Here is a 12,533-nt window from a genome sequence, read left to right on the forward strand (position 1 = left end):
TTGACAATGTAAAGACAACATTTTAGGTAGGCATATCTTCAAGGGTATATAAACTTCGAAGTTAACTTCCTTTCTTGTTAAGACACCTTTTAAATTTTTAAATTCTGTATTTCGAAATACATGGGGTCTCCCAAATAATTTCTTTCTTTTTACAGTATAGGCATAGGTTAGGTTAGGTTAGGTTAGGTACGAACGGCTGCCAGACTAACGTCTGGCACACTTAGACCTCTGTGCGTCCGTTGTGATACCGTATGATCTCGTTTTTTCCCTTTTTTTCGGGATCCCCTGTCTCTTATGTCTCGTCCTAGAAGCCTGGAGAGCATTTCCGGATGATTAGCATGTCTTCCACCCTGAAGATTTTACAAAGGAGTTTAAGTCCTTAAGCTTGATCTCCGATATTTCGGTCAGATCTTTAAGAAAGGGGTATCCTAAGTGCTTCAGTCTAAGTCTGCAAAGGGCTGGGCAGAAGCAGAGAAGGTGTTCCACCGTTTCTTCTTCTTCCTCATCCGTGTAGCTCCTACTAAAGTCATTTTTCGGGGCTTTTAGCCTGCCGGCATGTGTGCCGACGAGCCAGTGGCCTGTGAGGGCTCTAACTAACATACCACACTCTGTGCGGCTGAGTTTGAGTAGTGCTGACGTTCTTTTATTGTTAATCACCGGCCATGTCTGGTGTGTGATGCGGCACTTTGGTGCATTCCGCCAATTAGTGTTGGCTAGTTTGATAAATTGATTTTTAATGTTTAGCTTGCAAGTTGCCATGGGCATATCGACACTCTCCTTTTCCGGAAGGAGAGGCATGATGGTGCCCTGCCTAGCTAACTCATCCGCTATGCAGTTGCCTACGATGTTCCGGTGACCCGGAACCCATATTAGGCTTATAGTAGACTGACTAGCTATCTCGTGGAGAGATATACGACAGTCTGCTATTGTTCGGGAGTTGGTGCTTGTCGAATAGATTGATTTAATAGCCGCCGGGCTATCACTATATATGTTTATGTGCCTGTCTTGGGTGTTTATGTCCCTTATACAGACGAGTGCTTCTCTAATGGCATGCATTTCCGCTTGGAAGACACTGCAGTGGTCAGGAAGTCTGAAAGACTGCCTGATCTCTAGTTCTTCGGAGTATATGCCTCCACCAACGTGTCCGTCTAGTTTGGAGCCGTCTGTATATAAACACATTGCGTCTATTGAGCCCGGTCAGCCACGATCCCATTCTTCCCTACTTGGGATCAGAGCCTCGAAGGGTGTGTGACTGTAATCACGGGTTTTACATAGATCCGTTTTTGCCGGAATCGATTTGTCATGCTGAAGAATCTTAGCGTGACCATAGAGTTGGGCTTTCCATTGCCCTGTATCCCTCAGTCGAATAGCTGCCGATTTGGCCCTTTCCATGCCTGCTAGGTCCAGGCTCTGGAGGTTCAAGATCGCGTTCAGCGCTTCGTTTGGGGTAGTTCGAAGGGCTCCACTAATACACAAAGCCGCCATTCGCTGTACTTTGTTTAAAGGAGCTAGGATGCATTGTTTTTGTAGAGCGGTCCACCATAGAGCCACCCCTTATAGAAGGATTGGCTTGACCACCGCTGAGAAGATCCAGTTAACAATTTTAGGGGACATGCCCCATCTTAGCCAAATTGCCTTTTTACATGAGTAAAGTGCAATGGTTGCTTTTTTGATTCTCTCTTGGTTGTTTAGGCCCCATTTCAGCCGCTTTTCTAATACCAACCCCAGGTATCTGGGGTGTTCGCTAAAAGAGAGATTACAATTGTTTAATATGGGTGGGTTGAGTGGAGGGATCTTGTACTTATTCGTAAATAGAACAAGTTCCGTTTTTGAGGGATTTTCCCCGATTCCGTTTTTTATCGTCCATTCCGATAGTATTTTTAGCTTTGCGGTCATAAGATCGCAGAGTGTTTGTGGATAGTTACCATTAAAGATGATGGCGACATCGTCTGCGTATGCCACCACTTTGCATCCTCCTCCTTCCAGAATTCGCAGTAGTTTATTTACTGCGATATTTCACAGAAGGGGGGATAAAACGCCCCCTTGTGGGGTTCCTCTGTTCACTAGTCTAGTTTGAGTTGAGGCCCCTAGTGCGGCCTTGACCATTCTGCTTATCAACAGTTTATGGATCAGCCCCACTAGTTGAGCCTCAACACCTAGTTCTGTGAGTGAATCTGTTATTGCTGTTGGTAGTCCGTTGTTGAAGGCTTCCTCTATGTCTAGAAATGCGATCAGTGTGTACTCCTTATTGTTGAGTGATTTCTCGATGCTACTTACCACGACATGTAGCGCCGATTCGGTTGACTTACTCTTGGTGTAGGCGTGTTGAGCCTCGGACAGTTGTGCCGGGTTTATGGTGGCTCTCAGGTGTAGGCTTAACAGCCTCTCGAAGCTTTTAAGCAGGAAAGATGTCAGGCTTATTGGCCTGAAGTCCTGCTTGTTGGATGTGTGCCGGTGTTATTCCGTCTGGTCCCGGCGATTTGTATGGTTTGAAGGTCTGAATGGCCCATTTAATGTTGCGGTCTGATATGAGGAGATCTAGATTGATCCCTTCTCCGCCAATTCTTTCTGGAGGACGGGCAGTTAGTTGGCTTCCTGGGAAGTGAGCGTCTAGAAGTAGGTCTAGGGACTCGTTGCTAGAGTCCGACCAGGATCCATTCGCTTTCTGTAGATAGCCTAGGGGCGCGGCTGTCTTGGAGAGTATTTTCCTGAGCCTTGCAGCATCAGTCGTTTCTTCTATGTCAGAGCAGAAAGTGTGCCATGCGGCTCGTTTCGCTCTTCTAAGTGCCTTTTTGTACGAGGCTAATTCGCGCTTGTAGCATTGCCAGTTCGTTTCCTCGTTTCCTGCCTTTGCTCTGTTAAACAGGCCTCTGCAGCTGGATCTGAGGATTGATAGTTGTTGCGTCCACCAGGGGGGTTTTTTCTTCCCTCTTGGTTTTCCTATTGGGCATGCAACTTTAAAAGCCGAGTTGCAAGCATTTGTGGATATGTCTACTGTTATATCCAACTCATGTGGATTTGTTGTGCTTTCTGGCGGTTCCGTGGGAAGGATATTCGTCAAAACTTCTTTGTACATAGGCCAGTCAGCCCTTCTGGGGTTCGCGAAGCTGACCGGCAAGGGTGAATCAAGGGACAATATTGTTTCAATGAATCTGTGGTAACTGCACTTACTAGTGAATCTGATACCAACGTTAGATCTATGATCGTTTGGCACGCTTTGGTTATGAAGGTGGGGACATTTCCCCTATTGCATAAAAATAGGTTCGAGTTAAGAATAAAGTCAAAAAGAGACTCACCTCTGTCGTTGTTGTTTGGGCAACCCCACTGGGTGTGATGGGCGTTGGAGTCACAGCCTATTACCAAACCTGTCTTCAGCTCTTCGCGTCTGGGGGTCTTCCTTTTCAAAGGCCATGTAGGCCGATAGCAGCCTAATGGAGCCGTCCTGCAGCTCCAGGCTTACTGAGGTGTTATCTCCGTTGCTGTAATTGCGAAGCAGAAATATATTTAGGAGCCTTTTGGCTAAAATGCAGGTTCGAATTTTACCTTGTTTGGGGTCAAGCATAGGCTATACTCTTTTGTTCCCAATCCAGCAACCTTGCCTCCTACCACCCAAGGTTCCTGTACCACGACTAGGTCGGCTTCGCCCAGAGCCAGGCGAAGCTGTAGTGCAGCCGAAGCTGCCTTACTGTGGTGGAGATTGGCTTGCAGAATTCTTAGCGTCATCTGCATCTGCAACCTCCACAACAGTGACGTCGGCCTCCTCCTCGCTCAGGACACCGACTCCTTATTTAGGACCAAGACCGCCTGGTTTACGTCCCCTTCATGTTCCTCCACCTTGACGACTCTCCAGTCCTTCGTGGGGAGGTGCGGCAGAGATCCGCGATGCCCGGGTAAGGCGGTAATTAGAACAGGGGGTCGCCATGTCCCTAAACTGAGTATAGGCATATATGCTACTGGATTTATTATGCAATGTTATTGGTATACCGCGGAACAAGCCATGGTAGCAGCCACAATCTAAACGAGGACGTTCTTTTTTAACTTGTACCTTTGGCTTGCCTTTTATCTTTCTCTGTTGGATGACTTTCATTCGATAAAACAAGAGAGAACGCTATAGTCGGGTGCCCCGACTATCAGATACCCGTTACTCAGCTAAAGGGAGTGCGAAAGTTCGATTTAAAAAATTTCTTTTACATTTTGCTAGGTATTGATAAACTCAATAAAAGTGCATATTTACTTTTCCGAAATATTGAAATTTTTAAAATCGTATATAAGCGATTGTGGGCGTTAGGGGCGTGGCACCCTTTTGAAACAAACTTGCGATGCGTAGGAACTCCTAGAATCTGCATGCAAAATTTCAATCTTCTAGCTTTTATAGTTTCCGAGATCTCAGCGTTCATACGGACAGACAGGCGGAAAGACGGACAGACGGACATGGCTAGATCGACTCGGCCAGTGATCCTGATCAAGAATATATATACTTTATAGTGTCGGAAATGCTTCCTTTTAGCTGTTACATACTTTTGCACGAATACAATATACCCTTTTACTCTACGAGTAACGGGTATAACTATGGACACCAAAGATCCAATTATCAAAGGAGTTCAAATTTCCGCCACCAGCTGCTAAGCGAAGTCTACCCCGATCCAATTTTATGTCGCTCGACAACTTAGCAACGAATTCATTTAACAGACAAGAAGCATTAGGGTATTCCCGTAGTAGTAGAACTGACAATACAGCGGCGCAATAACCCAACGGGATAATTCCTTTGGAAAATAACATATTTTCATCAGGTTTCTCCAATCAAGCAAGAAGGGACAAAACCTCATTCACCCCTTATATTTCTTGCATCTCTGGTTTCAAAAGACACGGGGTGACACAAAAAGTAAGGGGGAAATGAGGTTTCTATCGGGATCTCTGGCAGTAAAATGCAGGCCAAAAGCCACTGGCTTCGTGATCTGGTTTAAGTGATCTCTCCAGAAATTATGCCTAGTTTGCCATGGCCGATCACTTACCCCCTGATCAGCTGTTTTATGTCGGGTAAGTAGTAGATTAATACGGGAGCTGGCTCACTAGGTAATAAATCATGTCAAAAAAGGGGGTGGGGGTGACCCTAATTAGTCACGCATGGTTGCACACAGATGTCATATTGACCTAATTAGCATAATTAGGTAATAAAAGTGAGGGAAAAAGGGGGAACAAATGGGGGTTGGAGGTGGCTGTTAGGATGCATGCAGGTGTCATAATGACCTAATTAGCATAAAAAGGTCAGTTAATTAAGTTAGAAAGGGTATGAGGTGTGAGGGTCACCCCAAAGAAATGGTGAAAGTGGTTGGGGTGTTTTCTCATGTCTTGTCTTGTCTTGTTTTTTTCTCACCCAAAGGTGTGTGTGAGGGGTGTTTCTAATGCGTACAAATGTGTGTTTGTTTAGAGTGATCTTAAGCCGAATAGGGTGTGTAGGAGTGTGTTATTTATTTATTTATTATTTATTTATTTATTAATATTTTCCTAGCGTGACTAGTGATTACTTATATTTATAGCGCTAGTCACAATGAATGGTGTAAAAATATAACTTTAGCTTATAACTTCTATGCTTACTGTTAACCTTATACATTTCATTAGATTTCATTAAATATTATTCTATTAATATTATTTAAAATTTTTTAAAATTATTATTTTTTTTGGAATTTTGAATTTATATTTATATTTTTATTATTTTTTTTTTTTTTTTATATATATATTTATTTATTTCTAATTTTTGTAGTGTGTCAATAAGGCATGTTTAAATTGTGGAACACTCTTAATTGTTTTGAGGCGATGTGGTAGTTCATTCCAAAAACGTACAGCATAGACAAAGAACTGATTTTCAGAGACTGCCAGTCTATATCTGCGACATATTACATTATTTGTCCTTCGGGAAGATGTAAAAATCAGTTCTTCATACAAATAGTTAGGCTCCTTGGTATTTATAATTTTATGAAGAAGCAATAATGCCCTAAGTTTAATCCAGTCGGACAGGTGAAGATCAAATAGTTTATGGGAGAAACGCGAGATGGAGTGCCCCCTTTTTACATTAAACACATATCTAGCAACACTATTAAATACAACATTTAGCTTTTTCTTACTTTGAGCATCACTATTACCAAATATTTCAACTCCATAAAATAAAATCGGGGTGACTATGGCCTTTGCAATTAAAAGACGGCAGTTTTCTGGTATGAAAGACTGGGTATAATTAAGAGCCCTAAGGCATCCATATATTTTCCCTACCACCTGAGTGATATGCTCATTCCACTTCAAACTTTTATTAAAAGTAATACCTAAATTTTTTACTTTTTCCACATATTCAATGGTTTCATTCCCTATTTTAAGTGGTGCCAAAACGCTTGTGTCTATTTCGGTTTTATGGATTACAACGCATTTAGTTTTGCTAGGGTTAAGCTGGAGACCGTTTTTGAAAGACCAATTTTTTAAAACAGCTAGCTCCTTGTTGACTACAGAAATACATTCATCAATTTTGCACAACGGACGAGATACATACATCTGAACATCGTCTGCATACATATGGACATTACACGAAGATATTATATTAGGAATTTCATTAAAATACATGGTAAACAACAAAGGACCTAACACTGACCCCTGAGGGATACCCCTTGTCAGCACAAGGAAGGATGAGCTTTCCGTTGGTGTTACAACTGCCTGCCTTCTACCAGTCAAATAGGAACGAATTAACTTCTGTGCCGTATTAGAGAACATGAACTTATTCGCTAGTTTTGAACATATAATATCGTGATTCACGGTGTCAAAAGCTTTGCTATAATCCAGCAGTGTCAGTAGTGTTACGTTACCCTCGTCTAGTTTTTTCCTGATGTCTTCTACAATTTTTAATAGAGCTGTCGTACAGCTCCTCGATTTCCTAAAACCCGACTGAGCCTTATTTAAAAAATTCTGTTCTTCAATATATTTATTTATTTGGTCAGCAATTAAACGTTCGCCGACTTTAGCCAAGAATGGTAGGACTGATATTGGACGAAAATCTTTGTTCGCTTTCGGAATAGGGATTATTCTTGCATCCTTCCATTGATCAGGGAAATGTGATGTAGTGAACATTGTATTTATGATGAACGTTATGTGGGGTAAAATTTTTGGTAAGATAATTTTTATAAATTTCGGGTCTATTCTATCAAGTCCGACAGCATTCGAGTGAATGTTCAAAACAGATTGCAGGACATCACACTCATTAACACAGGAAAAACTAAATCTACTATCACAGGATATATCACAGTAATCATTATATTCAGTATTCTCAGACAAGTCAGTATAGGAAACTTCAGGTACTTCACATTGCACGAATTTCTTATTTAGCTCATTAACGTTTATATTCAGGTCAGCGATAGCTTTTTGTTTTCCTATTCCTAAAGCCTTAAGTTCCTTCCAGGTTTTACCCGCCACTGGAGCATCTTTAAACTTTCTATTATAGTAGTCACTTTTAGCGGTATATATCAGTTTGTTGACATTTTTCCTAGCAGTCTTAAATTGATTGCAAAAGTTACTAGTTTTATACCGTTTCCAATTCTCATGGGCCTCATCTCTCTGCCTAATTGCTATACAGATTTTTCTGTTAAACCATTCGTGCTTAAATCGTTTAGGAGTTATAATCTTAACGAGAGGGGTGTTTTGTCATGCGTTTGAATTTGTGATTGCTTGTGTGTGAGAGGGGTGTTTTGTCATGCGTAGAATTTGTGGTTGTTTAGAGTGATCTTTACCCGAAAATGGTGTGTAGGAGTGTGAGAGAGGGGTGTTTTGTCATGCGTTTGAATTTGTATGCGTACGAATGTAAAACGATATTTTGGTTGACTAGTAGGTGGAGAAGGAGGAGAATGAGGGGAAGGTTGATTTATTACGTTTTGTTGATTCAATTAGGCTTGTAGATGATATCTGTTAGTGTAACCTGTCTTTAGTGGTTTGAGGAAAAAGGGGAAAGGTGTTCCCCATACTTGGAATGAATAGAATATACACAACAACAAATATGATCGTTTATTTAGTCAAATGCGTTTTTATTTAATCATATTCCGAAATTTTTTTTTCTCACACGTTTATGTTATGAAAGAAAAACGGGTACTCCTCAAGTTTTCAAAAAAGTTATGTGTTAAGGAGAAATGTGGAAAGTAGTTCAGTTTAAGAGTCATATAAAATCGTCGTGTAAACCCTCAGAAAATTTCAAGTTAAATAAAAGTCGTGTTAGTTTTTGGTTAAAGTGGAAACGATTGTGATTGAATTGAAAACAATTTGTGTAAACTAACCAAAAAAGAAAATAAAATACTTTACAATTAAAGTAAAGTGTAATATATTGAAAAGAAGTGAAAAAAATAACATTACAAGGCAATACTTAAAAAGAAAAAAAAAGAAAAAATCAAAACAAATCAAAACAAGAAAGGAAGCTAGCTTCGGCCAGCCGAAGCTTATATACCCTTGCAGATAATTCCTATTAATTTACAAATCGCAAAAATGTTAATTTTCCTATTATTTCTCTTTAATTTTGCGTTCGTTTCAATGGCAGCTATATGATATAGTAGTTCGATTTTGATAAAATTAAAATCGAAATTCGAAAATATTTGAAAAGAGTTATATCCTAGAGTAGAAGAGAATACAATAAAAACCAAAGAAGCAATAATTTATTTCCGATTATATTCCCATTAATTTTCCGATCGTTCCTATGGCAGCTATATGATATAGTCGTCCGATTTTGAAAAAATTTTATTCGAAATTCAGAATTAGATAAAAAATGAAATTTCCAAAAGTAGGATGTTATAGATTTAAAAACACCCAAGATATAATTTTTTTACATTTTTTTCCCCGATTGTTCCTATGAGAGCTATATGATATAGTTGTCCGATCCGGCTCGTTCCGACTTATATACTACCTGCAACAGAAAGAAGACTTTTGGGAAAGTTTTATCCCGATAGCTTGAAAACTGAGAGACTAGTTTGCGTAGAAACGGACGGACAGACGGACAGACGGACATGGCTAGATCGACTCGTCTAGTGATGCTGATCAAGAATATATATACTTTATGGGGTCGGAAACGTCTCCTTCACTGCGTTGGAAACTTCTGACTGAAATCATAATACCCTCTGCAAGGGTATAATGAATAAGTATTGTGAAAAGTGCAACATTACCCTGTCCGGTAACATTTCGTGGATAAAAGAAATGTCATCGAGCCAGTGGATTTAAAAATTAAAAAAAAAAAGATTTGGATTCCAAGGAAGGATTATTCAGTATCTATATGAAAACACCAACAATGATGTGATTTATCCCACACTATTTATGGAGGAAGCAGGAGAAGCTGTATCCTGTATCCATTGTTGGTGAGTTATGGATCGGTAAAAATTAACTTTGAACTTTTTGGAAAATACACGCTCTTGAAGAAAGAAAAGGAATGTGAAGAAATAAAATCATTTCAAAGTAAAATGACTATAATCACCGCCTACTCCAATATAGAAACCGAATACAAGGAGCACATGGAGAAAATTTTGCTGAGGATGGAGGAATTCCAAGAAAGGGATAGTGGATGGACATTGATTCATCTCATTCGATTGGAAATGAATATCCCGATAGCTTGAAAACTGAGAGACTAGTTTGCGTAGAAACGGACGGACAGACGGACAGACGGACATGGCTAGATCGACTCGTCTAGTGATGCTGATCAAGAATATATATACTTTATGGGGTCGGAAACGTCTCCTTCACTGCGTTGGAAACTTCTGACTGAAATCATAATACCCTCTGCAAGGGTATAATGAATAAGTATTGTGAAAAGTGCAACATTACCCTGTCCGGTAACATTTCGTGGATAAAAGAAATGTCATCGAGCCAGTGGATTTAAAAATTAAAAAAAAAAGATTTGGATTCCAAGGAAGGATTATTCAGTATCTATATGAAAACACCAACAATGATGTGATTTATCCCACACTATTTATGGAGGAAGCAGGAGAAGCTGTATCCTGTATCCATTGTTGGAGAGTTATGGATCGGTAAAAATTAACTTTGAACTTTTTGGAAAATACACGCTCTTGAAGAAAGAAAAGGAATGTGAAGAAATAAAATCATTTCAAAGTAAAATGACTATAATCACCGCCTACTCCAATATAGAAACCGAATACAAGGAGCACATGGAGAAAATTTTGCTGAGGATGGAGGAATTCCAAGAAAGGGATAGTGGATGGACATTGATTCATCTCATTCGATTGGAAATGAATATTAATCAATATTCACCTTTAAGAGGATCATCATATATTAAACTTCCCTCTTGCTTAGAAAATAAAAAAGCAATAATAAATGTTAAAAACCTGAGTGGTGAATACTGTTTTAAGTGGAGCTGAATCGCTGCATTCAGTAATCTTAATAAAAATTCAAACAGGTGCACAAGATATAAAGTGAATATAAATGATGATCTCATTCAAGTCAATGGGGTCCATGGCTGTGAACCCATATTATTTTTGCATGGATTCGGTTCGGGGTTCAAACCTAATCGACAGATAATGTTCCGGTTTGCGAACCGGTTCAATGATGAGCCGGAGCAGGGTTCAAGTTCGAACCAGGGTTCAAAAAAATAAATTTTTTTTAATGAAATAATAAAGTCAACATTTATTTCCATGTATTTTCATTGAAATATGTACCATAACATTAAGACTTATAAGTAAAGTTACTAGATTTATGATTTATAAAGTGTTTACCAGTTAAGGCAAAGAGTATACTCTTTGCTTTAATCGTGTAATTTTAATGTGGGCATACTGCGAAAAGTTTTGGAAGATCATTCTTACACCATTTCGAAGTCGGACGTGCTCCCACATATTTCTGCCCCGCGTTGTAAATATTGTGACTATTTAGCTACTGTTCGATTTTATAAGTTATACTTAACAACGCCGTTCTATTCCGATAGCCGAAGTTGCATAAGACAGTTTTATTGTCGAGTTGTTTTAACATATTTAATTCGACGAAAAGCGCAAGCAAAGACATCGCCAAACAATTTGCCTAGTTTGTTGTTGTTTGGCCCTGTTTGCCGTTCTCTGCCGCTCTCTGTTACATCGCTCATCTACTTGTCGCAAAGTAACGGAACTTCTGGCGCTCGCACTCAGCGGACGCTGATTCCACCTACACCTGCTCTCTTTCGTCTCTGCCGTGCTCATCTCTTTGTACTCATCGCCGCTGGATTTGCTGCTTGCTGTGATAACGCTGCTCCTCGCTATATGCTCTCTTATCTATCGCTCTTAGTCTGGTCTGTACTTTGCGCACACAGTGGTTTAACTAGCTGCAAAAATGTGTTTGAGATGCTCTGCTAAGTAATGCGATTTTGGTGGCAACACTGCCTGCGAAACATACCTATTGTGTTGGCTTTGCGACAACTCTCTCGATCTCTTATCCAAAAAATCTGGATTCACCTGGTCGTGTGATGCATGCCGAGGAATTGAAATGGAAATGCGCATCTTTATGAGGGAAACACGAAATGATTTCCAGAGGGTTCGAAAACAGTTTGCTGCCCTCAATAACGAATTCATTTCAGTGGAGTCGCGGTTTCTTGAGCTGAAACTGCTAAGCGAATCACCAACTGAAACCAACTTGGCGTCTAACACCACTATTGCGCCCGTTGCCATAACTGCCACGCATCAACCTCTACCCGCTGCACCCGGACCTACATATAATCGGATGGATTATACCGAACCTGCCAATGGCTTAACTGAACCTGCTGCTGCCCTTCACGTTGGACCCATCTCAACCGCTGCTCCAATAACAGTAGCTCCTGTTGCTCCTGCTATTGCAAGTACTACTGCCCCTGTGGATCCACCTCTCATGGGAGTACCGCCACCCTCACGGTCCTCTGGATCTCGTATAAGGGCTGTCAGCCCTCGCAGAGCCATTTTTGTGTCCCGTCTCGTTCTTGATGCTACACCCGATGCCGTTAAAAACTATTTATGCTCTAAACTCGAAGCTACATCCGATAATTTTATTGTAACTAAATTTAATTTTAACCATGCGCGCAAAATTTCTTCATTTAAAATATTTCTTCCACCTTCTCTATTATCACGAGCTCTTGAACCTACATTATGGCCTGAACACACGATAGTTCATGAATTTTTGCAAAAAGATTCTAACCCGAGTTCCAAAATTACCTATCCAAAAAACTAGATAACATATTCTCCATCCACTATCAAAACGTACGTAGTCTTTTGGGTAAACTGAGTCAAATTCATACTAATAGTGCTGCCTTTGACTTTGATGCCATCGCCTTAACCGAAACCTGGCTTAATTCTTCTGTCTTCGATCATGAAATTTTTATTCATAAGTTCACCACTTATAGAAGGGATCGTCCTTCTTTTGCGGGTGGGGTCCTTATAGCAGTTAAAAACGATTTTTCCTCTGAGTTGTTCCCCTACTCCAACAATGATGAAATTGAATTTATTGCAGTAAAAGTCCGCGTCGGTGCTACTTTTATTTTCCTAACTTGCTCATACATCCCTCCTTGCTCCGATATA

This window comes from Drosophila takahashii, chromosome 2L (genome assembly GCF_030179915.1).
Source record: "Drosophila takahashii strain IR98-3 E-12201 chromosome 2L, DtakHiC1v2, whole genome shotgun sequence".
Classification (NCBI taxonomy): domain Eukaryota; kingdom Metazoa; phylum Arthropoda; class Insecta; order Diptera; family Drosophilidae; genus Drosophila; species Drosophila takahashii.